Source organism: Pungitius pungitius, chromosome 13, assembly GCF_949316345.1.
Source record: "Pungitius pungitius chromosome 13, fPunPun2.1, whole genome shotgun sequence".
Lineage (NCBI taxonomy): Eukaryota > Metazoa > Chordata > Actinopteri > Perciformes > Gasterosteidae > Pungitius > Pungitius pungitius.
In genome coordinates, this window is record NC_084912.1 from 2,918,682 (window position 1) to 2,936,959 (window position 18,278).

General features: G+C 40.7%; 95 non-coding genes across 95 annotated transcripts; all 95 read left to right on the forward strand.

Annotated features, from left to right (window-relative positions):
- The first annotated feature begins 178 nt into the window (after nt 1–178).
- trnat-ugu (transfer RNA threonine (anticodon UGU)) lies at nt 179–252 on the forward strand. Its single transcript has one exon. It is a non-coding gene; the product is annotated as a tRNA-Thr (tRNA).
- A 92-nt stretch (nt 253–344) lies between these two features.
- Nucleotides 345–418, forward strand: trnat-agu (transfer RNA threonine (anticodon AGU)). The gene has a single exon. It is a non-coding gene; the product is annotated as a tRNA-Thr (tRNA).
- A 131-nt stretch (nt 419–549) lies between these two features.
- On the forward strand, nt 550–623 carry trnat-cgu (transfer RNA threonine (anticodon CGU)). Its single transcript has one exon. It is a non-coding gene; the product is annotated as a tRNA-Thr (tRNA).
- Nucleotides 624–842: 219 nt separating this feature from the next.
- On the forward strand, nt 843–916 carry trnat-ugu (transfer RNA threonine (anticodon UGU)). Its single transcript has one exon. It is a non-coding gene; the product is annotated as a tRNA-Thr (tRNA).
- A 93-nt stretch (nt 917–1,009) lies between these two features.
- On the forward strand, nt 1,010–1,083 carry trnat-agu (transfer RNA threonine (anticodon AGU)). Its single transcript has one exon. It is a non-coding gene; the product is annotated as a tRNA-Thr (tRNA).
- A 92-nt stretch (nt 1,084–1,175) lies between these two features.
- Nucleotides 1,176–1,249, forward strand: trnat-agu (transfer RNA threonine (anticodon AGU)). Its single transcript has one exon. It is a non-coding gene; the product is annotated as a tRNA-Thr (tRNA).
- Nucleotides 1,250–1,341: 92 nt separating this feature from the next.
- On the forward strand, nt 1,342–1,415 carry trnat-ugu (transfer RNA threonine (anticodon UGU)). The gene has a single exon. It is a non-coding gene; the product is annotated as a tRNA-Thr (tRNA).
- Nucleotides 1,416–1,546: 131 nt separating this feature from the next.
- Nucleotides 1,547–1,620, forward strand: trnat-cgu (transfer RNA threonine (anticodon CGU)). The gene has a single exon. It is a non-coding gene; the product is annotated as a tRNA-Thr (tRNA).
- Nucleotides 1,621–1,839: 219 nt separating this feature from the next.
- Nucleotides 1,840–1,913, forward strand: trnat-ugu (transfer RNA threonine (anticodon UGU)). Its single transcript has one exon. It is a non-coding gene; the product is annotated as a tRNA-Thr (tRNA).
- A 92-nt stretch (nt 1,914–2,005) lies between these two features.
- trnat-agu (transfer RNA threonine (anticodon AGU)) lies at nt 2,006–2,079 on the forward strand. Its single transcript has one exon. It is a non-coding gene; the product is annotated as a tRNA-Thr (tRNA).
- Nucleotides 2,080–2,171: 92 nt separating this feature from the next.
- Nucleotides 2,172–2,245, forward strand: trnat-ugu (transfer RNA threonine (anticodon UGU)). Its single transcript has one exon. It is a non-coding gene; the product is annotated as a tRNA-Thr (tRNA).
- Nucleotides 2,246–2,337: 92 nt separating this feature from the next.
- trnat-ugu (transfer RNA threonine (anticodon UGU)) lies at nt 2,338–2,411 on the forward strand. Its single transcript has one exon. It is a non-coding gene; the product is annotated as a tRNA-Thr (tRNA).
- A 92-nt stretch (nt 2,412–2,503) lies between these two features.
- On the forward strand, nt 2,504–2,577 carry trnat-agu (transfer RNA threonine (anticodon AGU)). Its single transcript has one exon. It is a non-coding gene; the product is annotated as a tRNA-Thr (tRNA).
- Nucleotides 2,578–2,708: 131 nt separating this feature from the next.
- Nucleotides 2,709–2,782, forward strand: trnat-cgu (transfer RNA threonine (anticodon CGU)). Its single transcript has one exon. It is a non-coding gene; the product is annotated as a tRNA-Thr (tRNA).
- Nucleotides 2,783–3,001: 219 nt separating this feature from the next.
- On the forward strand, nt 3,002–3,075 carry trnat-ugu (transfer RNA threonine (anticodon UGU)). The gene has a single exon. It is a non-coding gene; the product is annotated as a tRNA-Thr (tRNA).
- Nucleotides 3,076–3,167: 92 nt separating this feature from the next.
- trnat-ugu (transfer RNA threonine (anticodon UGU)) lies at nt 3,168–3,241 on the forward strand. Its single transcript has one exon. It is a non-coding gene; the product is annotated as a tRNA-Thr (tRNA).
- Nucleotides 3,242–3,332: 91 nt separating this feature from the next.
- trnat-agu (transfer RNA threonine (anticodon AGU)) lies at nt 3,333–3,406 on the forward strand. The gene has a single exon. It is a non-coding gene; the product is annotated as a tRNA-Thr (tRNA).
- Nucleotides 3,407–3,498: 92 nt separating this feature from the next.
- trnat-ugu (transfer RNA threonine (anticodon UGU)) lies at nt 3,499–3,572 on the forward strand. The gene has a single exon. It is a non-coding gene; the product is annotated as a tRNA-Thr (tRNA).
- Nucleotides 3,573–3,664: 92 nt separating this feature from the next.
- trnat-ugu (transfer RNA threonine (anticodon UGU)) lies at nt 3,665–3,738 on the forward strand. The gene has a single exon. It is a non-coding gene; the product is annotated as a tRNA-Thr (tRNA).
- Nucleotides 3,739–3,831: 93 nt separating this feature from the next.
- On the forward strand, nt 3,832–3,905 carry trnat-ugu (transfer RNA threonine (anticodon UGU)). Its single transcript has one exon. It is a non-coding gene; the product is annotated as a tRNA-Thr (tRNA).
- A 92-nt stretch (nt 3,906–3,997) lies between these two features.
- Nucleotides 3,998–4,071, forward strand: trnat-ugu (transfer RNA threonine (anticodon UGU)). The gene has a single exon. It is a non-coding gene; the product is annotated as a tRNA-Thr (tRNA).
- A 131-nt stretch (nt 4,072–4,202) lies between these two features.
- trnat-cgu (transfer RNA threonine (anticodon CGU)) lies at nt 4,203–4,276 on the forward strand. The gene has a single exon. It is a non-coding gene; the product is annotated as a tRNA-Thr (tRNA).
- Nucleotides 4,277–4,368: 92 nt separating this feature from the next.
- trnat-ugu (transfer RNA threonine (anticodon UGU)) lies at nt 4,369–4,442 on the forward strand. Its single transcript has one exon. It is a non-coding gene; the product is annotated as a tRNA-Thr (tRNA).
- A 131-nt stretch (nt 4,443–4,573) lies between these two features.
- On the forward strand, nt 4,574–4,647 carry trnat-cgu (transfer RNA threonine (anticodon CGU)). Its single transcript has one exon. It is a non-coding gene; the product is annotated as a tRNA-Thr (tRNA).
- A 219-nt stretch (nt 4,648–4,866) lies between these two features.
- Nucleotides 4,867–4,940, forward strand: trnat-ugu (transfer RNA threonine (anticodon UGU)). Its single transcript has one exon. It is a non-coding gene; the product is annotated as a tRNA-Thr (tRNA).
- Nucleotides 4,941–5,032: 92 nt separating this feature from the next.
- trnat-agu (transfer RNA threonine (anticodon AGU)) lies at nt 5,033–5,106 on the forward strand. The gene has a single exon. It is a non-coding gene; the product is annotated as a tRNA-Thr (tRNA).
- Nucleotides 5,107–5,237: 131 nt separating this feature from the next.
- On the forward strand, nt 5,238–5,311 carry trnat-cgu (transfer RNA threonine (anticodon CGU)). Its single transcript has one exon. It is a non-coding gene; the product is annotated as a tRNA-Thr (tRNA).
- A 219-nt stretch (nt 5,312–5,530) lies between these two features.
- trnat-ugu (transfer RNA threonine (anticodon UGU)) lies at nt 5,531–5,604 on the forward strand. The gene has a single exon. It is a non-coding gene; the product is annotated as a tRNA-Thr (tRNA).
- A 92-nt stretch (nt 5,605–5,696) lies between these two features.
- On the forward strand, nt 5,697–5,770 carry trnat-ugu (transfer RNA threonine (anticodon UGU)). Its single transcript has one exon. It is a non-coding gene; the product is annotated as a tRNA-Thr (tRNA).
- A 91-nt stretch (nt 5,771–5,861) lies between these two features.
- On the forward strand, nt 5,862–5,935 carry trnat-agu (transfer RNA threonine (anticodon AGU)). The gene has a single exon. It is a non-coding gene; the product is annotated as a tRNA-Thr (tRNA).
- Nucleotides 5,936–6,027: 92 nt separating this feature from the next.
- On the forward strand, nt 6,028–6,101 carry trnat-ugu (transfer RNA threonine (anticodon UGU)). Its single transcript has one exon. It is a non-coding gene; the product is annotated as a tRNA-Thr (tRNA).
- Nucleotides 6,102–6,193: 92 nt separating this feature from the next.
- Nucleotides 6,194–6,267, forward strand: trnat-agu (transfer RNA threonine (anticodon AGU)). Its single transcript has one exon. It is a non-coding gene; the product is annotated as a tRNA-Thr (tRNA).
- A 131-nt stretch (nt 6,268–6,398) lies between these two features.
- trnat-cgu (transfer RNA threonine (anticodon CGU)) lies at nt 6,399–6,472 on the forward strand. The gene has a single exon. It is a non-coding gene; the product is annotated as a tRNA-Thr (tRNA).
- A 219-nt stretch (nt 6,473–6,691) lies between these two features.
- trnat-ugu (transfer RNA threonine (anticodon UGU)) lies at nt 6,692–6,765 on the forward strand. The gene has a single exon. It is a non-coding gene; the product is annotated as a tRNA-Thr (tRNA).
- A 92-nt stretch (nt 6,766–6,857) lies between these two features.
- trnat-ugu (transfer RNA threonine (anticodon UGU)) lies at nt 6,858–6,931 on the forward strand. Its single transcript has one exon. It is a non-coding gene; the product is annotated as a tRNA-Thr (tRNA).
- A 91-nt stretch (nt 6,932–7,022) lies between these two features.
- On the forward strand, nt 7,023–7,096 carry trnat-agu (transfer RNA threonine (anticodon AGU)). The gene has a single exon. It is a non-coding gene; the product is annotated as a tRNA-Thr (tRNA).
- Nucleotides 7,097–7,188: 92 nt separating this feature from the next.
- Nucleotides 7,189–7,262, forward strand: trnat-ugu (transfer RNA threonine (anticodon UGU)). The gene has a single exon. It is a non-coding gene; the product is annotated as a tRNA-Thr (tRNA).
- A 92-nt stretch (nt 7,263–7,354) lies between these two features.
- Nucleotides 7,355–7,428, forward strand: trnat-agu (transfer RNA threonine (anticodon AGU)). The gene has a single exon. It is a non-coding gene; the product is annotated as a tRNA-Thr (tRNA).
- A 92-nt stretch (nt 7,429–7,520) lies between these two features.
- Nucleotides 7,521–7,594, forward strand: trnat-agu (transfer RNA threonine (anticodon AGU)). Its single transcript has one exon. It is a non-coding gene; the product is annotated as a tRNA-Thr (tRNA).
- Nucleotides 7,595–7,686: 92 nt separating this feature from the next.
- On the forward strand, nt 7,687–7,760 carry trnat-cgu (transfer RNA threonine (anticodon CGU)). Its single transcript has one exon. It is a non-coding gene; the product is annotated as a tRNA-Thr (tRNA).
- A 93-nt stretch (nt 7,761–7,853) lies between these two features.
- Nucleotides 7,854–7,927, forward strand: trnat-agu (transfer RNA threonine (anticodon AGU)). Its single transcript has one exon. It is a non-coding gene; the product is annotated as a tRNA-Thr (tRNA).
- A 92-nt stretch (nt 7,928–8,019) lies between these two features.
- trnat-ugu (transfer RNA threonine (anticodon UGU)) lies at nt 8,020–8,093 on the forward strand. Its single transcript has one exon. It is a non-coding gene; the product is annotated as a tRNA-Thr (tRNA).
- A 92-nt stretch (nt 8,094–8,185) lies between these two features.
- On the forward strand, nt 8,186–8,259 carry trnat-ugu (transfer RNA threonine (anticodon UGU)). The gene has a single exon. It is a non-coding gene; the product is annotated as a tRNA-Thr (tRNA).
- A 93-nt stretch (nt 8,260–8,352) lies between these two features.
- On the forward strand, nt 8,353–8,426 carry trnat-ugu (transfer RNA threonine (anticodon UGU)). Its single transcript has one exon. It is a non-coding gene; the product is annotated as a tRNA-Thr (tRNA).
- A 92-nt stretch (nt 8,427–8,518) lies between these two features.
- Nucleotides 8,519–8,592, forward strand: trnat-ugu (transfer RNA threonine (anticodon UGU)). Its single transcript has one exon. It is a non-coding gene; the product is annotated as a tRNA-Thr (tRNA).
- A 131-nt stretch (nt 8,593–8,723) lies between these two features.
- trnat-cgu (transfer RNA threonine (anticodon CGU)) lies at nt 8,724–8,797 on the forward strand. The gene has a single exon. It is a non-coding gene; the product is annotated as a tRNA-Thr (tRNA).
- A 92-nt stretch (nt 8,798–8,889) lies between these two features.
- Nucleotides 8,890–8,963, forward strand: trnat-ugu (transfer RNA threonine (anticodon UGU)). Its single transcript has one exon. It is a non-coding gene; the product is annotated as a tRNA-Thr (tRNA).
- A 131-nt stretch (nt 8,964–9,094) lies between these two features.
- On the forward strand, nt 9,095–9,168 carry trnat-cgu (transfer RNA threonine (anticodon CGU)). Its single transcript has one exon. It is a non-coding gene; the product is annotated as a tRNA-Thr (tRNA).
- Nucleotides 9,169–9,387: 219 nt separating this feature from the next.
- Nucleotides 9,388–9,461, forward strand: trnat-ugu (transfer RNA threonine (anticodon UGU)). Its single transcript has one exon. It is a non-coding gene; the product is annotated as a tRNA-Thr (tRNA).
- Nucleotides 9,462–9,553: 92 nt separating this feature from the next.
- trnat-agu (transfer RNA threonine (anticodon AGU)) lies at nt 9,554–9,627 on the forward strand. The gene has a single exon. It is a non-coding gene; the product is annotated as a tRNA-Thr (tRNA).
- Nucleotides 9,628–9,758: 131 nt separating this feature from the next.
- Nucleotides 9,759–9,832, forward strand: trnat-cgu (transfer RNA threonine (anticodon CGU)). The gene has a single exon. It is a non-coding gene; the product is annotated as a tRNA-Thr (tRNA).
- A 219-nt stretch (nt 9,833–10,051) lies between these two features.
- On the forward strand, nt 10,052–10,125 carry trnat-ugu (transfer RNA threonine (anticodon UGU)). The gene has a single exon. It is a non-coding gene; the product is annotated as a tRNA-Thr (tRNA).
- A 92-nt stretch (nt 10,126–10,217) lies between these two features.
- On the forward strand, nt 10,218–10,291 carry trnat-ugu (transfer RNA threonine (anticodon UGU)). The gene has a single exon. It is a non-coding gene; the product is annotated as a tRNA-Thr (tRNA).
- A 91-nt stretch (nt 10,292–10,382) lies between these two features.
- Nucleotides 10,383–10,456, forward strand: trnat-agu (transfer RNA threonine (anticodon AGU)). The gene has a single exon. It is a non-coding gene; the product is annotated as a tRNA-Thr (tRNA).
- Nucleotides 10,457–10,548: 92 nt separating this feature from the next.
- Nucleotides 10,549–10,622, forward strand: trnat-ugu (transfer RNA threonine (anticodon UGU)). Its single transcript has one exon. It is a non-coding gene; the product is annotated as a tRNA-Thr (tRNA).
- A 92-nt stretch (nt 10,623–10,714) lies between these two features.
- trnat-agu (transfer RNA threonine (anticodon AGU)) lies at nt 10,715–10,788 on the forward strand. Its single transcript has one exon. It is a non-coding gene; the product is annotated as a tRNA-Thr (tRNA).
- A 131-nt stretch (nt 10,789–10,919) lies between these two features.
- trnat-cgu (transfer RNA threonine (anticodon CGU)) lies at nt 10,920–10,993 on the forward strand. Its single transcript has one exon. It is a non-coding gene; the product is annotated as a tRNA-Thr (tRNA).
- Nucleotides 10,994–11,212: 219 nt separating this feature from the next.
- Nucleotides 11,213–11,286, forward strand: trnat-ugu (transfer RNA threonine (anticodon UGU)). The gene has a single exon. It is a non-coding gene; the product is annotated as a tRNA-Thr (tRNA).
- Nucleotides 11,287–11,378: 92 nt separating this feature from the next.
- Nucleotides 11,379–11,452, forward strand: trnat-ugu (transfer RNA threonine (anticodon UGU)). Its single transcript has one exon. It is a non-coding gene; the product is annotated as a tRNA-Thr (tRNA).
- A 91-nt stretch (nt 11,453–11,543) lies between these two features.
- On the forward strand, nt 11,544–11,617 carry trnat-agu (transfer RNA threonine (anticodon AGU)). The gene has a single exon. It is a non-coding gene; the product is annotated as a tRNA-Thr (tRNA).
- Nucleotides 11,618–11,709: 92 nt separating this feature from the next.
- On the forward strand, nt 11,710–11,783 carry trnat-ugu (transfer RNA threonine (anticodon UGU)). Its single transcript has one exon. It is a non-coding gene; the product is annotated as a tRNA-Thr (tRNA).
- A 92-nt stretch (nt 11,784–11,875) lies between these two features.
- Nucleotides 11,876–11,949, forward strand: trnat-agu (transfer RNA threonine (anticodon AGU)). Its single transcript has one exon. It is a non-coding gene; the product is annotated as a tRNA-Thr (tRNA).
- Nucleotides 11,950–12,041: 92 nt separating this feature from the next.
- On the forward strand, nt 12,042–12,115 carry trnat-agu (transfer RNA threonine (anticodon AGU)). Its single transcript has one exon. It is a non-coding gene; the product is annotated as a tRNA-Thr (tRNA).
- Nucleotides 12,116–12,207: 92 nt separating this feature from the next.
- On the forward strand, nt 12,208–12,281 carry trnat-cgu (transfer RNA threonine (anticodon CGU)). The gene has a single exon. It is a non-coding gene; the product is annotated as a tRNA-Thr (tRNA).
- A 93-nt stretch (nt 12,282–12,374) lies between these two features.
- Nucleotides 12,375–12,448, forward strand: trnat-agu (transfer RNA threonine (anticodon AGU)). The gene has a single exon. It is a non-coding gene; the product is annotated as a tRNA-Thr (tRNA).
- Nucleotides 12,449–12,540: 92 nt separating this feature from the next.
- trnat-ugu (transfer RNA threonine (anticodon UGU)) lies at nt 12,541–12,614 on the forward strand. The gene has a single exon. It is a non-coding gene; the product is annotated as a tRNA-Thr (tRNA).
- Nucleotides 12,615–12,707: 93 nt separating this feature from the next.
- trnat-ugu (transfer RNA threonine (anticodon UGU)) lies at nt 12,708–12,781 on the forward strand. The gene has a single exon. It is a non-coding gene; the product is annotated as a tRNA-Thr (tRNA).
- A 91-nt stretch (nt 12,782–12,872) lies between these two features.
- On the forward strand, nt 12,873–12,946 carry trnat-ugu (transfer RNA threonine (anticodon UGU)). The gene has a single exon. It is a non-coding gene; the product is annotated as a tRNA-Thr (tRNA).
- A 131-nt stretch (nt 12,947–13,077) lies between these two features.
- On the forward strand, nt 13,078–13,151 carry trnat-cgu (transfer RNA threonine (anticodon CGU)). The gene has a single exon. It is a non-coding gene; the product is annotated as a tRNA-Thr (tRNA).
- A 219-nt stretch (nt 13,152–13,370) lies between these two features.
- Nucleotides 13,371–13,444, forward strand: trnat-ugu (transfer RNA threonine (anticodon UGU)). Its single transcript has one exon. It is a non-coding gene; the product is annotated as a tRNA-Thr (tRNA).
- A 92-nt stretch (nt 13,445–13,536) lies between these two features.
- On the forward strand, nt 13,537–13,610 carry trnat-agu (transfer RNA threonine (anticodon AGU)). Its single transcript has one exon. It is a non-coding gene; the product is annotated as a tRNA-Thr (tRNA).
- Nucleotides 13,611–13,702: 92 nt separating this feature from the next.
- Nucleotides 13,703–13,776, forward strand: trnat-ugu (transfer RNA threonine (anticodon UGU)). The gene has a single exon. It is a non-coding gene; the product is annotated as a tRNA-Thr (tRNA).
- A 131-nt stretch (nt 13,777–13,907) lies between these two features.
- trnat-cgu (transfer RNA threonine (anticodon CGU)) lies at nt 13,908–13,981 on the forward strand. Its single transcript has one exon. It is a non-coding gene; the product is annotated as a tRNA-Thr (tRNA).
- A 219-nt stretch (nt 13,982–14,200) lies between these two features.
- On the forward strand, nt 14,201–14,274 carry trnat-ugu (transfer RNA threonine (anticodon UGU)). The gene has a single exon. It is a non-coding gene; the product is annotated as a tRNA-Thr (tRNA).
- A 92-nt stretch (nt 14,275–14,366) lies between these two features.
- Nucleotides 14,367–14,440, forward strand: trnat-ugu (transfer RNA threonine (anticodon UGU)). The gene has a single exon. It is a non-coding gene; the product is annotated as a tRNA-Thr (tRNA).
- Nucleotides 14,441–14,532: 92 nt separating this feature from the next.
- Nucleotides 14,533–14,606, forward strand: trnat-agu (transfer RNA threonine (anticodon AGU)). The gene has a single exon. It is a non-coding gene; the product is annotated as a tRNA-Thr (tRNA).
- A 92-nt stretch (nt 14,607–14,698) lies between these two features.
- On the forward strand, nt 14,699–14,772 carry trnat-agu (transfer RNA threonine (anticodon AGU)). The gene has a single exon. It is a non-coding gene; the product is annotated as a tRNA-Thr (tRNA).
- A 92-nt stretch (nt 14,773–14,864) lies between these two features.
- On the forward strand, nt 14,865–14,938 carry trnat-agu (transfer RNA threonine (anticodon AGU)). Its single transcript has one exon. It is a non-coding gene; the product is annotated as a tRNA-Thr (tRNA).
- A 92-nt stretch (nt 14,939–15,030) lies between these two features.
- Nucleotides 15,031–15,104, forward strand: trnat-ugu (transfer RNA threonine (anticodon UGU)). Its single transcript has one exon. It is a non-coding gene; the product is annotated as a tRNA-Thr (tRNA).
- A 131-nt stretch (nt 15,105–15,235) lies between these two features.
- trnat-cgu (transfer RNA threonine (anticodon CGU)) lies at nt 15,236–15,309 on the forward strand. The gene has a single exon. It is a non-coding gene; the product is annotated as a tRNA-Thr (tRNA).
- A 219-nt stretch (nt 15,310–15,528) lies between these two features.
- Nucleotides 15,529–15,602, forward strand: trnat-ugu (transfer RNA threonine (anticodon UGU)). Its single transcript has one exon. It is a non-coding gene; the product is annotated as a tRNA-Thr (tRNA).
- Nucleotides 15,603–15,694: 92 nt separating this feature from the next.
- On the forward strand, nt 15,695–15,768 carry trnat-cgu (transfer RNA threonine (anticodon CGU)). Its single transcript has one exon. It is a non-coding gene; the product is annotated as a tRNA-Thr (tRNA).
- Nucleotides 15,769–15,861: 93 nt separating this feature from the next.
- Nucleotides 15,862–15,935, forward strand: trnat-agu (transfer RNA threonine (anticodon AGU)). The gene has a single exon. It is a non-coding gene; the product is annotated as a tRNA-Thr (tRNA).
- Nucleotides 15,936–16,027: 92 nt separating this feature from the next.
- Nucleotides 16,028–16,101, forward strand: trnat-agu (transfer RNA threonine (anticodon AGU)). The gene has a single exon. It is a non-coding gene; the product is annotated as a tRNA-Thr (tRNA).
- A 219-nt stretch (nt 16,102–16,320) lies between these two features.
- On the forward strand, nt 16,321–16,394 carry trnat-ugu (transfer RNA threonine (anticodon UGU)). The gene has a single exon. It is a non-coding gene; the product is annotated as a tRNA-Thr (tRNA).
- Nucleotides 16,395–16,486: 92 nt separating this feature from the next.
- On the forward strand, nt 16,487–16,560 carry trnat-ugu (transfer RNA threonine (anticodon UGU)). The gene has a single exon. It is a non-coding gene; the product is annotated as a tRNA-Thr (tRNA).
- A 92-nt stretch (nt 16,561–16,652) lies between these two features.
- On the forward strand, nt 16,653–16,726 carry trnat-agu (transfer RNA threonine (anticodon AGU)). Its single transcript has one exon. It is a non-coding gene; the product is annotated as a tRNA-Thr (tRNA).
- Nucleotides 16,727–16,819: 93 nt separating this feature from the next.
- On the forward strand, nt 16,820–16,893 carry trnat-agu (transfer RNA threonine (anticodon AGU)). Its single transcript has one exon. It is a non-coding gene; the product is annotated as a tRNA-Thr (tRNA).
- A 92-nt stretch (nt 16,894–16,985) lies between these two features.
- trnat-agu (transfer RNA threonine (anticodon AGU)) lies at nt 16,986–17,059 on the forward strand. Its single transcript has one exon. It is a non-coding gene; the product is annotated as a tRNA-Thr (tRNA).
- A 92-nt stretch (nt 17,060–17,151) lies between these two features.
- trnat-ugu (transfer RNA threonine (anticodon UGU)) lies at nt 17,152–17,225 on the forward strand. Its single transcript has one exon. It is a non-coding gene; the product is annotated as a tRNA-Thr (tRNA).
- A 131-nt stretch (nt 17,226–17,356) lies between these two features.
- Nucleotides 17,357–17,430, forward strand: trnat-cgu (transfer RNA threonine (anticodon CGU)). Its single transcript has one exon. It is a non-coding gene; the product is annotated as a tRNA-Thr (tRNA).
- Nucleotides 17,431–17,649: 219 nt separating this feature from the next.
- On the forward strand, nt 17,650–17,723 carry trnat-ugu (transfer RNA threonine (anticodon UGU)). Its single transcript has one exon. It is a non-coding gene; the product is annotated as a tRNA-Thr (tRNA).
- Nucleotides 17,724–17,815: 92 nt separating this feature from the next.
- trnat-ugu (transfer RNA threonine (anticodon UGU)) lies at nt 17,816–17,889 on the forward strand. The gene has a single exon. It is a non-coding gene; the product is annotated as a tRNA-Thr (tRNA).
- Nucleotides 17,890–17,980: 91 nt separating this feature from the next.
- On the forward strand, nt 17,981–18,054 carry trnat-agu (transfer RNA threonine (anticodon AGU)). Its single transcript has one exon. It is a non-coding gene; the product is annotated as a tRNA-Thr (tRNA).
- A 92-nt stretch (nt 18,055–18,146) lies between these two features.
- trnat-agu (transfer RNA threonine (anticodon AGU)) lies at nt 18,147–18,220 on the forward strand. Its single transcript has one exon. It is a non-coding gene; the product is annotated as a tRNA-Thr (tRNA).
- The last annotated feature ends 58 nt before the right edge of the window (nt 18,221–18,278 follow it).

Sequence of the window (18,278 nt, forward strand, 5' to 3'; positions counted from 1 at the left end):
CTATGACTGAGAATGCCAGTTATTGGAAAAAGACTACTTGTCATAAGGTCTGTCTTGAAACAAAGGGATCTTGTTCAAATCCCAGCGGTACCTTGTAGCTGTAAGCATTTTCTTAATAATTCCAACTTTGCTGTATTGAATCAAACAATATATATTGCTGGAAATACAACCAAATAGAGGCTCCGTGGCTTAGTTGGTCAAAGTGCCTGTCTTGTAAACAGGAGATCCTGCGTTCAAATCCCAGCGGTGCCTAGACCCCTGTGGTTGTCTGCTTTTTCTAAATATTTCCAACTTTCTCAACAATAATTCAACAATATATATCGGTGGAAAAACAAGTCAAGAGAGGCGCTGTGGCTTAGTTGGTCAAAGTGCCTGTCTAGTAAACAGGAGATCCTGGGTTCAAATCCCAGCGGTGCCTTAACCTCTGAACTTGTCCTTTTCATTTCAATGATTCCACCTTTAATACATATCAAATTATACTTTTGTGAATTCCAATTTTTTAAATGTAGCAATACTAAAGGTTTTCTTTAGATTATGATCCCTGACAAGGGCTCTGTGGCTTAGTTGGTCAAAGCGCCTGTTTCGTAAACAGGAGATCCTGGGTTCAAATCCCAGCGGGGCCTTCCTTCCTTATAGCAAACATTAGGATTCCAAAATGCCACATCTATGACTGAGAATGCCAGTTATTGGAAAAAGATTACTTGTCATAAGGTCTGTCTTGAAACAAAGGGATCTTGTTCAAATCCCAGCGGTACCTTGTAGCTGTAAGCATTTTCTTAATAATTCCAACTTTGCTGTATTGAATCAAACAATATATATTGCTGGAAATACAACCAAATAGAGGCTCCGTGGCTTAGTTGGTCAAAGTGCCTGTCTTGTAAACAGGAGATCCTGGGTTCAAATCCCAGCGGTGCCTAGACCACTTTGGTTTGTTAACTTTTTCTTAATAGTTCTATCTTTGTTGAGAAGAAATATACAATATATATTGGTGGAATAACAAGTCAATAGAGGCTCCGTGGCTTAGTTGGTCAAAGTGCCTGTCTAGTAAACAGGAGATCCTGGGTTCAAATCCCAGCGGTGCCTTGACCCCTGTGGTTGTCTACATTTTCTAAATATTTCCAACTTTCTCAACAATAATTCAACAATATATATCGGTGGAAAAACAAGTCAAGAGAGGCGCTGTGGCTTAGTTAGTCAAAGTGCCTGTCTAGTAAACAGGAGATCCTGGGTTCAAATCCCAGCGGTGCCTAGACCCCTGTGGTTGTCTGCTTTTTCTAAATTATTCCAACTTTGTTGAGTAGAAATGAACAATATATATTGGTGGAAAAACAAGGAAATAGCGGCGCTGTGGCTTAGTTGGTCAAAGTGCCTGTCTTGTAAACAGGAGATCCTGGGTTCGAATCCCAGCGGTGCCTTAACCCCTGAAGTTGTCCTTTTCATTTCAATGATTCCACCTTTAATACATATCACATTTTACTTTTGTGAATTCCAATTTTTTCAATGTAGCAATACTAAAGGTTTTCTTTAGATTATGATCCCTGACAAGGGCTCTGTGGCTTAGTTGGTCAAAGCGCCTGTTTCGTAAACAGGAGATCCTGGGTTCAAATCCCAGCGGGGCCTTCCTTCCTTATAGCAAACATTAGGATTCCAAAATGCCACATCTATGACTGAGAATGCCAGTTTTTGGAAAAAGACTACTTGTCATAAGGTCTGTCTTGAAACAAAGGGATCTTGTTCAAATCCCAGCGGTACCTTGTAGCTGTAAGCATTTTCTTAATAATTCCAACTTTGCTGTATTGAATCAAACAATATATATTGCTGGAAATACAACCAAATAGAGGCTCCGTGGCTTAGTTGGTCAAAGTGCCTGTCTTGTAACCAGGAGATCCTGGGTTCGAATCCCAGCGGTGCCAAGACCCCTGTGGTTGTCTACATTTTCTAAATATTTCCAACTTTCTCAACAATAATTCAACAATATATATCAGTGGAAAAACAAGTCAAGAGAGGCGCTGTGGCTTAGTTGGTCAAAGTGCCTGTCTAGTAAACAGGAGATCCTGGGTTCAAATCCCAGCGGTGCCTAGACCCCTGTGGTTGTCTGCTTTTTCTTAATAGTTCTATCTTTGTTGAGTAGAAATATACAATATATATTGGTGGAATAACAAGTCAATAGAGGCTCCGTGGCTTAGTTGGTCAAAGTGCCTGTCTTGTAAACAGGAGATCCTGGGTTCGAATCCCAGCGGTGCCTAGACCCCTGTGGTTGTCTGCTTTTTCTTAATAGTTCTATCTTTGTTGAGTAGAAATATACAATATATATTGGTGGAATAACAAGTCAATAGAGGCTCCGTGGCTTAGTTGGTCAAAGTGCCTGTCTTGTAAACAGGAGATCCTGGGTTCGAATCCCAGCGGTGCCTAGACCCCTGTGGTTGTCTGCTTTTTCTTAATAGTTCTATCTTTGTTGAGTAGAAATATACAATATATATTGGTGGAATAACAAGTCAATAGAGGCTCCGTGGCTTAGTTGGTCAAAGTGCCTGTCTAGTAAACAGGAGATCCTGGGTTCGAATCCCAGCGGTGCCTTAACCTCTGAACTTTTCCGTTTCATTTCAATGATTCCACCTTTAATACATATCACATTTTACTTTTGTGAATTCCAATTTTTTAAATGTCGCAATACTAAAGGTTTTCTTTACATTATGATCCCTGACAAGGGCTCTGTGGCTTAGTTGGTCAAAGCGCCTGTTTCGTAAACAGGAGATCCTGGGTTCAAATCCCAGCGGGGCCTTCCTTCCTTATAGCAAACATTAGGATTCCAAAATGCCACATCTATGACTGAGAATGCCAGTTATTGGAAAAAGACTAGTTGTCAAAAGGTGTGTCTTGAAACAAAGGGATCTTTTTCAAATCCCAGCGGTTCCTTGTAGCTGTAAGCATTTTCTTAATAATTCCAACTTTGCTGTATTGAATCAAACAATATATATTGCTGGAAATACAACCAAATAGAGGCTCCGTGGCTTAGTTGGTCAAAGTGCCTGTCTTGTAAAAAGGAGATCCTGGGTTCAAATCCCAGCGGTGCCTAGACCCCTGTGGTTGTCTGCTTTTTCTTAATAGTTCTATCTTTGTTGAGTAGAAATATACAATATATATTGGTGGAATAACAAGTCAATAGAGGCTCCGTGGCTTAGTTGGTCAAAGTGCCTGTCTTGTAAACAGGAGATCCTGGGTTCGAATCCCAGCGGTGCCTAGACCCTGTGGTTGTCTACATTTTCTAAATATTTCCAACTTTCTCAACAATAATTCAACAATATATATCGGTGGAAAAACAAGTCAAGAGAGGCGCTGTGGCTTAGTTGGTCAAAGTGCCTGTCTAGTAAACAGGAGATCCTGGGTTCAAATCCCAGCGGTGCCTAGACCCCTGTGGTTGTCTGCTTTTTCTTAATAGTTCTATCTTTGTTGAGTAGAAATATACAATATATATTGGTGGAATAACAAGTCAATAGAGGCTCCGTGGCTTAGTTGGTCAAAGTGCCTGTCTTGTAAACAGGAGATCCTGGGTTCGAATCCCAGCGGTGCCTAGACCCCTGTGGTTGTCTGCTTTTTCTTAATAGTTCTATCTTTGTTGAGTAGAAATATACAATATATATTGGTGGAATAACAAGTCAATAGAGGCTCCGTGGCTTAGTTGGTCAAAGTGCCTGTCTTGTAAACAGGAGATCCTGGGTTCAAATCCCAGCGGTGCCTAGACCCCTTTGGTTTGTTAACTTTTTCTTAATAGTTCTATCTTTGTTGAGTAGAAATATACAATATATATTGGTGGAATAACAAGTCAATAGAGGCTCCGTGGCTTAGTTGGTCGAAGTGCCTGTCTTGTAAACAGGAGATCCTGGGTTCAAATCCCAGCGGTGCCTAGACCCCTGTGGTTGTCTGCTTTTTCTAAATTATTCCAACTTTGTTGAGTAGAAATGAACAATATATATTGGTGGAAAAACAAGGAAATAGAGGCGCTGTGGCTTAGTTGGTCAAAGTGCCTGTCTTGTAAACAGGAGATCCTGGGTTCGAATCCCAGCGGTGCCTTAACCTCTGAACTTGTCCTTTTCATTTCAATGATTCCACCTTTAATACATATCAAATTATACTTTTGTGAATTCCAATTTTTTAAATGTAGCAATACTAAAGGTTTTCTTTAGATTATGATCCCTGACAAGGGCTCTGTGGCTTAGTTGGTCAAAGCGCCTGTTTCGTAAACAGGAGATCCTGGGTTCAAATCCCAGCGGTGCCTAGACCCCTGTGGTTGTCTGCTTTTTCTAAATTATTCCAACATTGTTGAGTAGAAATGAACAATATATATTGGTGGAAAAACAAGGAAATAGAGGCGCTGTGGCTTAGTTGGTCAAAGTGCCTTTCTTGTAAACAGGAGATCCTGGGTTCGAATCCCAGCGGTGCCTTAACCTCTGAACTTGTCCTTTTCATTTCAATGATTCCACCTTTAATACATATCAAATTATACTTTTGTGAATTCCAATTTTTTAAATGTAGCAATACTAAAGGTTTTCTTTAGATTATGATCCCTGACAAGGGCTCTGTGGCTTAGTTGGTCAAAGCGCCTGTTTCGTAAACAGGAGATCCTGGGTTCAAATCCCAGCGGGGCCTTCCTTCCTTATAGCAAACATTAGGATTCCAAAATGCCACATCTATGACTGAGAATGCCAGTTTTTGGAAAAAGACTACTTGTCATAAGGTCTGTCTTGAAACAAAGGGATCTTGTTCAAATCCCAGCGGTACCTTGTAGCTGTAAGCATTTTCTTAATAATTCCAACTTTGCTGTATTGAATCAAACAATATATATTGCTGGAAATACAACCAAATAGAGGCTCCGTGGCTTAGTTGGTCAAAGTGCCTGTCTTGTAACCAGGAGATCCTGGGTTCAAATCCCAGCGGTGCCAAGACCCCTGTGGTTGTCTGCTTTTTCTTAATAGTTCTATCTTTGTTGAGTAGAAATATACAATATATATTGGTGGAATAACAAGTCAATAGAGGCTCCGTGGCTTAGTTGGTCAAAGTGCCTGTCTAGTAAACAGGAGATCCTGGGTTCGAATCCCAGCGGTGCCTTAACCTCTGAACTTTTCCGTTTCATTTCAATGATTCCACCTTTAATACATATCACATTTTACTTTTGTGAATTCCAATTTTTTAAATGTCGCAATACTAAAGGTTTTCTTTACATTATGATCCCTGACAAGGGCTCTGTGGCTTAGTTGTTCAAAGCGCCTGTTTCGTAAACAGGAGATCCTGGGTTCAAATCTCAGCGGGGCCTTCCTTCCTTATAGCAAACATTAGGATTCCAAAATGCCACATCTATGACTGAGAATGCCAGTTATTGGAAAAAGACTAGTTGTCAAAAGGTGTGTCTTGAAACAAAGGGATCTTTTTCAAATCCCAGCGGTTCCTTGTAGCTGTAAGCATTTTCTTAATAATTCCAACTTTGCTGTATTGAATCAAACAATATATATTGCTGGAAATACAACCAAATAGAGGCTCCGTGGCTTAGTTGGTCAAAGTGCCTGTCTTGTAAAAAGGAGATCCTGGGTTCAAATCCCAGCGGTGCCTGGACCCCTGTGGTTGTCTGCTTTTTCTTAATAGTTCTATCTTTGTTGAGTAGAAATATACAATATATATTGGTGGAATAACAAGTCAATAGAGGCTCCGTGGCTTAGTTGGTCAAAGTGCCTGTCTTGTAAACAGGAGATCCTGGGTTCGAATCCCAGCGGTGCCTAGACCCTGTGGTTGTCTACATTTTCTAAATATTTCTAACTTTCTCAACAATAATTCAACAATATATATCAGTGGAAAAACAAGTCAAGAGAGGCGCTGTGGCTTAGTTGGTCAAAGTGCCTGTCTAGTAAACAGGAGATCCTGGGTTCAAATCCCAGCGGTGCCTAGACCCCTGTGGTTGTCTGCTTTTTCTTAATAGTTCTATCTTTGTTGAGTAGAAATATACAATATATATTGGTGGAATAACAAGTCAATAGAGGCTCCGTGGCTTAGTTGGTCAAAGTGCCTGTCTTGTAAACAGGAGATCCTGGGTTCGAATCCCAGCGGTGCCTAGACCCCTGTGGTTGTCTGCTTTTTCTTAATAGTTCTATCTTTGTTGAGTAGAAATATACAATATATATTGGTGGAATAACAAGTCAATAGAGGCTCCGTGGCTTAGTTGGTCAAAGTGCCTGTCTAGTAAACAGGAGATCCTGGGTTCGAATCCCAGCGGTGCCTTAACCTCTGAACTTTTCCGTTTCATTTCAATGATTCCACCTTTAATACATATCACATTTTACTTTTGTGAATTCCAATTTTTTAAATGTCGCAATACTAAAGGTTTTCTTTACATTATGATCCCTGACAAGGGCTCTGTGGCTTAGTTGGTCAAAGCGCCTGTTTCGTAAACAGGAGATCCTGGGTTCAAATCCCAGCGGGGCCTTCCTTCCTTATAGCAAACATTAGGATTCCAAAATGCCACATCTATGACTGAGAATGCCAGTTATTGGAAAAAGACTAGTTGTCAAAAGGTGTGTCTTGAAACAAAGGGATCTTTTTCAAATCCCAGCGGTTCCTTGTAGCTGTAAGCATTTTCTTAATAATTCCAACTTTGCTGTATTGAATCAAACAATATATATTGCTGGAAATACAACCAAATAGAGGCTCCGTGGCTTAGTTGGTCAAAGTGCCTGTCTTGTAAAAAGGAGATCCTGGGTTCAAATCCCAGCGGTGCCTAGACCCCTGTGCTTGTCTGCTTTTTCTTAATAGTTCTATCTTTGTTGAGTAGAAATATACAATATATATTGGTGGAATAACAAGTCAATAGAGGCTCCGTGGCTTAGTTGGTCAAAGTGCCTGTCTTGTAAACAGGAGATCCTGGGTTCGAATCCCAGCGGTGCCTAGACCCTGTTGTTGTCTACATTTTCTAAATATTTCCAACTTTCTCAACAATAATTCAACAATATATATCGGTGGAAAAACAAGTCAAGAGAGGCGCTGTGGCTTAGTTGGTCAAAGTGCCTGTCTAGTAAACAGGAGATCCTGGGTTCAAATCCCAGCGGTGCCTAGACCCCTGTGGTTGTCTGCTTTTTCTTAATAGTTCTATCTTTGTGGAGTAGAAATATACAATATATATTGGTGGAATAACAAGTCAATAGAGGCTCCGTGGCTTAGTTGGTCAAAGTGCCTGTCTTGTAAACAGGAGATCCTGGGTTCGAATCCCAGCGGTGCCTAGACCCCTGTGGTTGTCTGCTTTTTCTTAATAGTTCTATCTTTGTTGAGTAGAAATATACAATATATATTGGTGGAATAACAAGTGAATAGAGGCTCCGTGGCTTAGTTGGTCAAAGTGCCTGTCTAGTAAACAGGAGATCCTGGGTTCAAATCCCAGCGGTGCCTAGACCCCTGTGGTTGTCTGCTTTTTCTTAATAGTTCTATCTTTGTTGAGAAGAAATATACAATATATATTGGTGGAATAAAAAGTCAATAGAGGCTCCGTGGCTTAGTTGGTCAAAGTGCCTGTCTAGTAAACAGGAGATCCTGGGTTCAAATCCCAGCGGTGCCTAGACCCCTGTGGTTGTCTGCTTTTTCTAAATTATTCCAACTTTGTTGAGTAGAAATGAACAATATATATTGGTGGAAAAACAAGGAAATAGTGGCGCTGTGGCTTAGTTGGTCAAAGTGCCTGTTTCGTAAACAGGAGTTCCTGGGTTCAAATCCCAGCGGTGCCTAGACCCCTTTGGTTTGTTAACTTTTTCTTAATAGTTCTATCTTTGTTGAGTAGAAATATACAATATATATTGGTGGAATAACAAGTCAATAGAGGCTCCGTGGCTTAGTTGGTCAAAGTGCCTGTCTAGTAAACAGGAGATCCTGGGTTCGAATCCCAGCGGTGCCTAGACCCCTGTGGTTGTCTGCTTTTTCTTAATAGTTCTATCTTTGTTGAGTAGAAATATACAATATATATTGGTGGAATAACAAGTCAATAGAGGCTCCGTGGCTTAGTTGGTCAAAGTGCCTGTCTTGTAAACAGGAGATCCTGGGTTCGAATCCCAGCGGTGCCTAGACCCCTGTGGTTGTCTGCTTTTTCTTAATAGTTCTATCTTTGTTGAGTAGAAATATACAATATATATTGGTGGAATAACAAGTCAATAGAGGCTCCGTGGCTTAGTTGGTCAAAGTGCCTGTCTTGTAAACAGGAGATCCTGGGTTCAAATCCCAGCGGTGCCTAGACCCCTTTGGTTTGTTAACTTTTTCTTAATAGTTCTATCTTTGTTGAGTAGAAATATACAATATATATTGGTGGAATAACAAGTCAATAGAGGCTCCGTGGCTTAGTTGGTCGAAGTGCCTGTCTTGTAAACAGGAGATCCTGGGTTCAAATCCCAGCGGTGCCTAGACCCCTGTGGTTGTCTGCTTTTTCTAAATTATTCCAACTTTGTTGAGTAGAAATGAACAATATATATTGGTGGAAAAACAAGGAAATAGAGGCGCTGTGGCTTAGTTGGTCAAAGTGCCTGTCTTGTAAACAGGAGATCCTGGGTTCGAATCCCAGCGGTGCCTTAACCTCTGAACTTGTCCTTTTCATTTCAATGATTCCACCTTTAATACATATCAAATTATACTTTTGTGAATTCCAATTTTTTAAATGTAGCAATACTAAAGGTTTTCTTTAGATTATGATCCCTGACAAGGGCTCTGTGGCTTAGTTGGTCAAAGCGCCTGTTTCGTAAACAGGAGATCCTGGGTTCAAATCCCAGCGGTGCCTAGACCCCTGTGGTTGTCTGCTTTTTCTAAATTATTCCAACATTGTTGAGTAGAAATGAACAATATATATTGGTGGAAAAACAAGGAAATAGAGGCGCTGTGGCTTAGTTGGTCAAAGTGCCTTTCTTGTAAACAGGAGATCCTGGGTTCGAATCCCAGCGGTGCCTTAACCTCTGAACTTGTCCTTTTCATTTCAATGATTCCACCTTTAATACATATCAAATTATACTTTTGTGAATTCCAATTTTTTAAATGTAGCAATACTAAAGGTTTTCTTTAGATTATGATCCCTGACAAGGGCTCTGTGGCTTAGTTGGTCAAAGCGCCTGTTTCGTAAACAGGAGATCCTGGGTTCAAATCCCAGCGGGGCCTTCCTTCCTTATAGCAAACATTAGGATTCCAAAATGCCACATCTATGACTGAGAATGCCAGTTTTTGGAAAAAGACTACTTGTCATAAGGTCTGTCTTGAAACAAAGGGATCTTGTTCAAATCCCAGCGGTACCTTGTAGCTGTAAGCATTTTCTTAATAATTCCAACTTTGCTGTATTGAATCAAACAATATATATTGCTGGAAATACAACCAAATAGAGGCTCCGTGGCTTAGTTGGTCAAAGTGCCTGTCTTGTAACCAGGAGATCCTGGGTTCAAATCCCAGCGGTGCCAAGACCCCTGTGGTTGTCTGCTTTTTCTTAATAGTTCTATCTTTGTTGAGTAGAAATATACAATATATATTGGTGGAATAACAAGTCAATAGAGGCTCCGTGGCTTAGTTGGTCAAAGTGCCTGTCTAGTAAACAGGAGATCCTGGGTTCGAATCCCAGCGGTGCCTTAACCTCTGAACTTTTCCGTTTCATTTCAATGATTCCACCTTTAATACATATCACATTTTACTTTTGTGAATTCCAATTTTTTAAATGTCGCAATACTAAAGGTTTTCTTTACATTATGATCCCTGACAAGGGCTCTGTGGCTTAGTTGTTCAAAGCGCCTGTTTCGTAAACAGGAGATCCTGGGTTCAAATCTCAGCGGGGCCTTCCTTCCTTATAGCAAACATTAGGATTCCAAAATGCCACATCTATGACTGAGAATGCCAGTTATTGGAAAAAGACTAGTTGTCAAAAGGTGTGTCTTGAAACAAAGGGATCTTTTTCAAATCCCAGCGGTTCCTTGTAGCTGTAAGCATTTTCTTAATAATTCCAACTTTGCTGTATTGAATCAAACAATATATATTGCTGGAAATACAACCAAATAGAGGCTCCGTGGCTTAGTTGGTCAAAGTGCCTGTCTTGTAAAAAGGAGATCCTGGGTTCAAATCCCAGCGGTGCCTGGACCCCTGTGGTTGTCTGCTTTTTCTTAATAGTTCTATCTTTGTTGAGTAGAAATATACAATATATATTGGTGGAATAACAAGTCAATAGAGGCTCCGTGGCTTAGTTGGTCAAAGTGCCTGTCTTGTAAACAGGAGATCCTGGGTTCGAATCCCAGCGGTGCCTAGACCCTGTGGTTGTCTACATTTTCTAAATATTTCTAACTTTCTCAACAATAATTCAACAATATATATCAGTGGAAAAACAAGTCAAGAGAGGCGCTGTGGCTTAGTTGGTCAAAGTGCCTGTCTAGTAAACAGGAGATCCTGGGTTCAAATCCCAGCGGTGCCTAGACCCCTGTGGTTGTCTGCTTTTTCTTAATAGTTCTATCTTTGTTGAGTAGAAATATACAATATATATTGGTGGAATAACAAGTCAATAGAGGCTCCGTGGCTTAGTTGGTCAAAGTGCCTGTCTTGTAAACAGGAGATCCTGGGTTCGAATCCCAGCGGTGCCTAGACCCCTGTGGTTGTCTGCTTTTTCTTAATAGTTCTATCTTTGTTGAGTAGAAATATACAATATATATTGGTGGAATAACAAGTCAATAGAGGCTCCGTGGCTTAGTTGGTCAAAGTGCCTGTCTAGTAAACAGGAGATCCTGGGTTCGAATCCCAGCGGTGCCTTAACCTCTGAACTTTTCCGTTTCATTTCAATGATTCCACCTTTAATACATATCACATTTTACTTTTGTGAATTCCAATTTTTTAAATGTCGCAATACTAAAGGTTTTCTTTACATTATGATCCCTGACAAGGGCTCTGTGGCTTAGTTGGTCAAAGCGCCTGTTTCGTAAACAGGAGATCCTGGGTTCAAATCCCAGCGGGGCCTTCCTTCCTTATAGCAAACATTAGGATTCCAAAATGCCACATCTATGACTGAGAATGCCAGTTATTGGAAAAAGACTAGTTGTCAAAAGGTGTGTCTTGAAACAAAGGGATCTTTTTCAAATCCCAGCGGTTCCTTGTAGCTGTAAGCATTTTCTTAATAATTCCAACTTTGCTGTATTGAATCAAACAATATATATTGCTGGAAATACAACCAAATAGAGGCTCCGTGGCTTAGTTGGTCAAAGTGCCTGTCTTGTAAAAAGGAGATCCTGGGTTCAAATCCCAGCGGTGCCTAGACCCCTGTGGTTGTCTGCTTTTTCTTAATAGTTCTATCTTTGTTGAGTAGAAATATACAATATATATTGGTGGAATAACAAGTCAATAGAGGCTCCGTGGCTTAGTTGGTCAAAGTGCCTGTCTTGTAAACAGGAGATCCTGGGTTCGAATCCCAGCGGTGCCTAGACCCTGTTGTTGTCTACATTTTCTAAATATTTCCAACTTTCTCAACAATAATTCAACAATATATATCGGTGGAAAAACAAGTCAAGAGAGGCGCTGTGGCTTAGTTGGTCAAAGTGCCTGTCTAGTAAACAGGAGATCCTGGGTTCAAATCCCAGCGGTGCCTAGACCCCTGTGGTTGTCTGCTTTTTCTTAATAGTTCTATCTTTGTTGAGTAGAAATATACAATATATATTGGTGGAATAACAAGTCAATAGAGGCTCCGTGGCTTAGTTGGTCAAAGTGCCTGTCTTGTAAACAGGAGATCCTGGGTTCGAATCCCAGCGGTGCCTAGACCCCTGTGGTTGTCTGCTTTTTCTTAATAGTTCTATCTTTGTTGAGTAGAAATATACAATATATATTGGTGGAATAACAAGTGAATAGAGGCTCCGTGGCTTAGTTGGTCAAAGTGCCTGTCTAGTAAACAGGAGATCCTGGGTTCAAATCCCAGCGGTGCCTAGACCCCTGTGGTTGTCTGCTTTTTCTTAATAGTTCTATCTTTGTTGAGAAGAAATATACAATATATATTGGTGGAATAAAAAGTCAATAGAGGCTCCGTGGCTTAGTTGGTCAAAGTGCCTGTCTAGTAAACAGGAGATCCTGGGTTCAAATCCCAGCGGTGCCTAGACCCCTGTGGTTGTCTGCTTTTTCTAAATTATTCCAACTTTGTTGAGTAGAAATGAACAATATATATTGGTGGAAAAACAAGGAAATAGTGGCGCTGTGGCTTAGTTGGTCAAAGTGCCTGTTTCGTAAACAGGAGTTCCTGGGTTCAAATCCCAGCGGTGCCTAGACCCCTTTGGTTTGTTAACTTTTTCTTAATAGTTCTATCTTTGTTGAGTAGAAATATACAATATATATTGGTGGAATAACAAGTCAATAGAGGCTCCGTGGCTTAGTTGGTCAAAGTGCCTGTCTAGTAAACAGGAGATCCTGGGTTCGAATCCCAGCGGTGCCTAGACCCCTGTGGTTGTCTGCTTTTTCTTAATAGTTCTATCTTTGTTGAGTAGAAATATACAATATATATTGGTGGAATAACAAGTCAATAGAGGCTCCGTGGCTTAGTTGGTCAAAGTGCCTGTCTTGTAAACAGGAGATCCTGGGTTCAAATCCCAGCGGTGCCTAGACCCCTTTGGTTTGTAAACTTTTTCTTAATAGTTCTATCTTTGTTGAGTAGAAATATACAAAATATATTGGTGGAATAACAAGTCAATAGAGGCTCCGTGGCTTAGTTGGTCGAAGTGCCTGTCTTGTAAACAGGAGATCCTGGGTTCAAATCCCAGCGGTGCCTAGCCCCTGTGGTTGTCTGCTTTTTCTAAATTATTCCAACTTTGTTGAGTAGAAATGAACAATATATATTGGTGGAAAAACAAGGAAATAGCGGCGCTGTGGCTTAGTTGGTCAAAGTGCCTGTCTTGTAAACAGGAGATCCTGGGTTCGAATCCCAGCGCGGCCTTAACCCCTGAAGTTGTCCTTTTCATTTCAATGATTCCACCTTTAATACATATCACATTTCACTTTTGTGAATTCCAATTTTTTCAATGTAGCAATACTAAAGGTTTTCTTTAGATTATGATCCCTGACAAGGGCTCTGTGGCTTAGTTGGTCAAAGCGCCTGTTTCGTAAACAGGAGATCCTGGGTTCAAATCCCAGCGGGGCCTCCCTTCCTTATAGCAAACATTAGGATTCCAAAATGCCACATCTATGACTGAGATTGCCAGTTATTGGAAAAAGACTACTTGTCATAAGGTCTGTCTTGAAACAAAGGGATCTTGTTCAAATCCCAGCGGTACCTTGTAGCTGTAAGCATTTTCTCAATAATTCCAACTTTGCTGTATTGAATCAAACAATATATATTGCTGGAAATACAAGCAAATAGAGGCTCCGTGGCTTAGTTGGTCAAAGTGCCTGTCTTGTAAACAGGAGATCCTGGGTTCAAATCCCAGCGGTGCCTTGACCCCTGTGGTTGTCTACATTTTCTAAATATTTCCAACTTTCTCAACAATAATTCAACAATATATATCGGTGGAAAAACAAGGCAAGAGAGGCGCTGTGGCTTAGTTGGTCAAAGTGCCTGTCTAGTAAACAGGAGATCCTGGGTTCAAATCCCAGCGGTGCCTAGACCCCTGTGGTTGTCTGCTTTTTCTAAATTATTCCAACTTTGTTGAGTAGAAATGAACAATATATATTGGTGGAAAAACAAGGAAATAGAGGCGCTGTGGCTTAGTTGGTCAAAGTGCCTGTCTTGTAAACAGGAGATCCTGGGTTCGAATCCCAGCAGTGCCTTAACCTCTGAACTTGTCCTTTTCATTTCAATGATTCCACCTTTAATACATATCAAATTATACTTTTGTGAATTCCAATTTTTTAAATGTAGCAATACTAAAGGTTTTCTTTAGATTATGATCCCTGACAAGGGCTCTGTGGCTTAGTTGGTCAAAGCGCCTGTTTCGTAAACAGGAGATCCTGGGTTCAAATCCCAGCGGGGCCTTCCTTCCTTATAGCAAACATTAGGATTCCAAAATGCCACATCTATGACTGAGAATGCCAGTTATTGGAAAAAGATTACTTGTCATAAGGTCTGTCTTGAAACAAAGGGATCTTGTTCAAATCCCAGCGGTACCTTGTAGCTGTAAGCATTTTCTTAATAATTCCAACTTTGCTGTATTGAATCAAACAATATATATTGCTGGAAATACAACCAAATAGAGGCTCCGTGGCTTAGTTGGTCAAAGTGCCTGTCTTGTAAACAGGAGATCCTGGGTTCAAATCCCAGCGGTGCCTAGACCCCTGTGGTTGTCTGCTTTTTCTTAATAGTTCTATCTTTGTTGAGTAGAAATATACAATATATATTGGTGGAATAACAAGTCAATAGAGGCTCCGTGGCTTAGTTGGTCAAAGTGCCTGTCTTGTAAACAGGAGATCCTGGGTTCAAATCCCAGCGGTGCCTTGACCCCAGTGGTTGTCTACATTTTCTAAATATTTCCAACTTTCTCAACAATAATTCAACAATATATATTGGTGGAAAAACAAGTCAAGAGAGGCGCTGTGGCTTAGTTGGTCAAAGTGCCTGTCTAGTAAACAGGAGATCCTGGGTTCAAATCCCAGCGGTGCCTAGACCCCTGTGGTTGTCTGCATTTTCTTAATAGTTCTATCTTTGTTGAGTAGAAATATACAATATATATTGGTGGAATAACAAGTCAATAGAGGCTCCGTGGCTTAGTTGGTCAAAGTGCCTGTCTAGTAAACAGGAGATCCTGGGTTCAAATCCCAGCGGTGCCTTGACCCCTGTGGTTGTCTACATTTTCTAAATATTTCCAACTTTCTCAACAATACTTCAACAATATATATCGGTGGAAAAACAAGTCAAGAGAGGCTCTGTGGCTTAGTTGGTCAAAGTGCCTGTCTAGTAAACAGGAGATCCTGGGTTCAAATCCCAGCGGTGCCTAGACCCCTGTGGTTGTCTGCTTTTTCTAAATTATTCCAACTTTGTTGAGTAGAAATGAACAATATATATTGGTGGAAAAACAAGGAAATAGCGGCGCTGTGGCTTAGTTGGTCAAAGTGCCTGTCTTGTAAACAGGAGATCCTGGGTTCGAATCCCAGCGGTGCCTTAACCCCTGAAGTTGTCCTTTTCATTTCAATGATTCCACCTTTAATACATATCACATTTTACTTTTGTGAATTCCAATTTTTTCAATGTAGCAATACTAAAGGTTTTCTTTAGATTATGATCCCTGACAAGGGCTCTGGGGCTTAGTTGGTCAAAGCGCCTGTTTCGTAAACAGGAGATCCTGGGTTCAAATCCCAGCGGGGCCTTCCTTCCTTATAGCAAACATTAGGATTCCAAAATGCCACATCTATGACTGAGAATGCCAGTTATTGGAAAAAGACTACTTGTCATAAGGTCTGTCTTGAAACAAAGGGATCTTGTTCAAATCCCAGCGGTACCTTGTAGCTGTAAGCATTTTCTTAATAATTCCAACTTTGCTGTATTGAATCAAACAATATATATTGCTGGAAATACAAGCAAATAGAGGCTCCGTGGCTTAGTTGGTCAAAGTGCCTGTATTGTAAACAGGAGATCCTGGGTTCAAATCCCAGCGGTGCCTAGACCCCTGTGGTTGTCTGCTTTTTCTTAATAGTTCTATCTTTGTTGAGTAGAAATATACAATATATATTGGTGGAATAACAAGTCAATAAAGGCTCTGTGGCTTAGTTGGTCAAAGCGCCTGTTTCGTAAACAGGAGATCCTGGGTTCAAATCCCAGCGGTGCCTAGACCACTTTGGTTTGTTAACTTTTTCTTAATAGTTCTATCTTTGTTGAGAAGAAATATACAATATATATTGGTGGAATAACAAGTCAATAGAGGCTCCGTGGCTTAGTTGGTCAAACTGCCTGTCTAGTAAACAGGAGATCCTGGGTTCAAATCCCAGCGGTGCCTAGACCCCTGTGGTTATCTGAATTTTCTTAATAGTTCTATCTTTGTTGAGTAGAAATATACAATATATATTGGTGAAATAACAAGTCAATAGAGGCTCTGTGGCTTAGTTGGTCAAAGTGCCTGTTTAGTAAACAGGAGATCCTGGGTTCAAATCCCAGCGGGGCCTTCCTTCCTTATAGCAAACATTAGGATTCCAAAATGCCACATCTATGACTGAGAATGCCAGTTATTGGAAAAAGATTACTTGTCATAAGGTCTGTCTTGAAACAAAGGGATCTTGTTCAAATCCCAGCGGTACCTTGTAGCTGTAAGCATTTTCTTAATAATTCCAACTTTGCTGTATTGAATCAAACAATATATATTGCTGGAAATACAACCAAATAGAGGCTCCGTGGCTTAGTTGGTCAAAGTGCCTGTCTTGTAAACAGGAGATCCTGGGTTCAAATCCCAGCGGTGCCTAGACCCCTGTGGTTGTCTGCTTTTTCTTAATAGTTCTATCTTTGTTGAGTAGAAATATACAATATATATTGGTGGAATAACAAGTCAATAGAGGCTCCGTGGCTTAGTTGGTCAAAGTGCCTGTCTTGTAAACAGGAGATCCTGGGTTCAAATCCCAGCGGTGCCTAGACCCCTGTGGTTGTCTGAATTTTCTTAATAGTTCTATCTTTGTTGAGTAGAAATATACAATATATATTGGTGAAATAACAAGTCAATAGAGGCTCTGTGGCTTAGTTGGTCAAAGTGCCTGTTTAGTAAACAGGAGATCCTGGGTTCAAATCCCAGCGGTGCCTAGACCACTTTGGTTTGTTAACTTTTTCTTAATAGTTCTATCTTTGTTGAGAAGAAATATAGAATATATATTGGTGGAATAACAAGTCAATAGAGGCTCCGTGGCTTAGTTGATCAAAGTGCCTGTCTAGTAAACAGGAGATCCTGGGTTCAAATTCCAGCGGTGCCTTGACCCCTGTGGTTGTCTACATTTTCTAAATATTTCCAACTTTCTCAACAATACTTCAACAATATATATCGGTGGAAAAAAAAGTCAAGAGAGGCGCTGTGGCTTAGTTGGTCAAAGTGCCTGTCTAGTAAACAGGAGATCCTGGGTTCAAATCCCAGCGGTGCCTAGACCCCTGTGGTTGTCTGCTTTTTCTAAATTATTCCAACTTTGTTGAGTAGAAATGAACAATATATATTGGTGGAAAAACAAGGAAATAGCGGCGCTGTGGCTTAGTTGGTCAAAGTGCCTGTCTTGTAAACAGGAGATCCTGGGTTCGAATCCCAGCGGGGCCTTAACCCCTGAAGTTGTCCTTTTCATTTCAATGATTCCACCTTTAATACATATCACATTTTACTTTTGTGAATTCCAATTTTTTCAATGTAGCAATACTAAAGGTTTTCTTTAGATTATGATCCCTGACAAGGGCTCTGGGGCTTAGTTGGTCAAAGCGCCTGTTTCGTAAACAGGAGATCCTGGGTTCAAATCCCAGCGGGGCCTTCCTTCCTTATAGCAAACATTAGGATTCCAAAATGCCACATCTATGACTGAGAATGCCAGTTATTGGAAAAAGACTACTTGTCATAAGGTCTGTCTTGAAACAAAGGGATCTTGTTCAAATCCCAGCGGTACCTTGTAGCTGTAAGCATTTTCTTAATAATTCCAACTTTGCTGTATTGAATCAAACAATATATATTGCTGGAAATACAAGCAAATAGAGGCTCCGTGGCTTAGTTGGTCAAAGTGCCTGTATTGTAAACAGGAGATCCTGGGTTCAAATCCCAGCGGTGCCTAGACCCCTGTGGTTGTCTGCTTTTTCTTAATAGTTCTATCTTTGTTGAGTAGAAATATACAATATATATTGGTGGAATAACAAGTCAATAGAGGCTCCGTGGCTTAGTTGGTCAAAGTGCCTGTCTTGTAAACAGGAGATCCTGGGTTCGAATCCCAGCGGTGCCTAGACCCTGTTGTTGTCTACATTTTCTAAATATTTCCAACTTTCTCAACAATAATTCAACAATATATATCGGTGGAAAAACAAGTCAAGAGAGGCGCTGTGGCTTAGTTGGTCAAAGTGCCTGTCTAGTAAACAGGAGATCCTGGGTTCAAATCCCAGCGGTGCCTAGACCCCTGTGGTTGTCTGCTTTTTCTTAATAGTTCTATCTTTGTTGAGTAGAAATATAGAATATATATTGGTGGAATAACAAGTCAATAGAGGCTCCGTGGCTTAGTTGGTCAAAGTGCCTGTCTAGTAAACAGGAGATCCTGGGTTCAAATCCCAGCGGTGCCTAGACCCCTGTGGTTGTCTGCTTTTTCTTAATAGTTCTATCTTTGTTGAGTAGAAATAT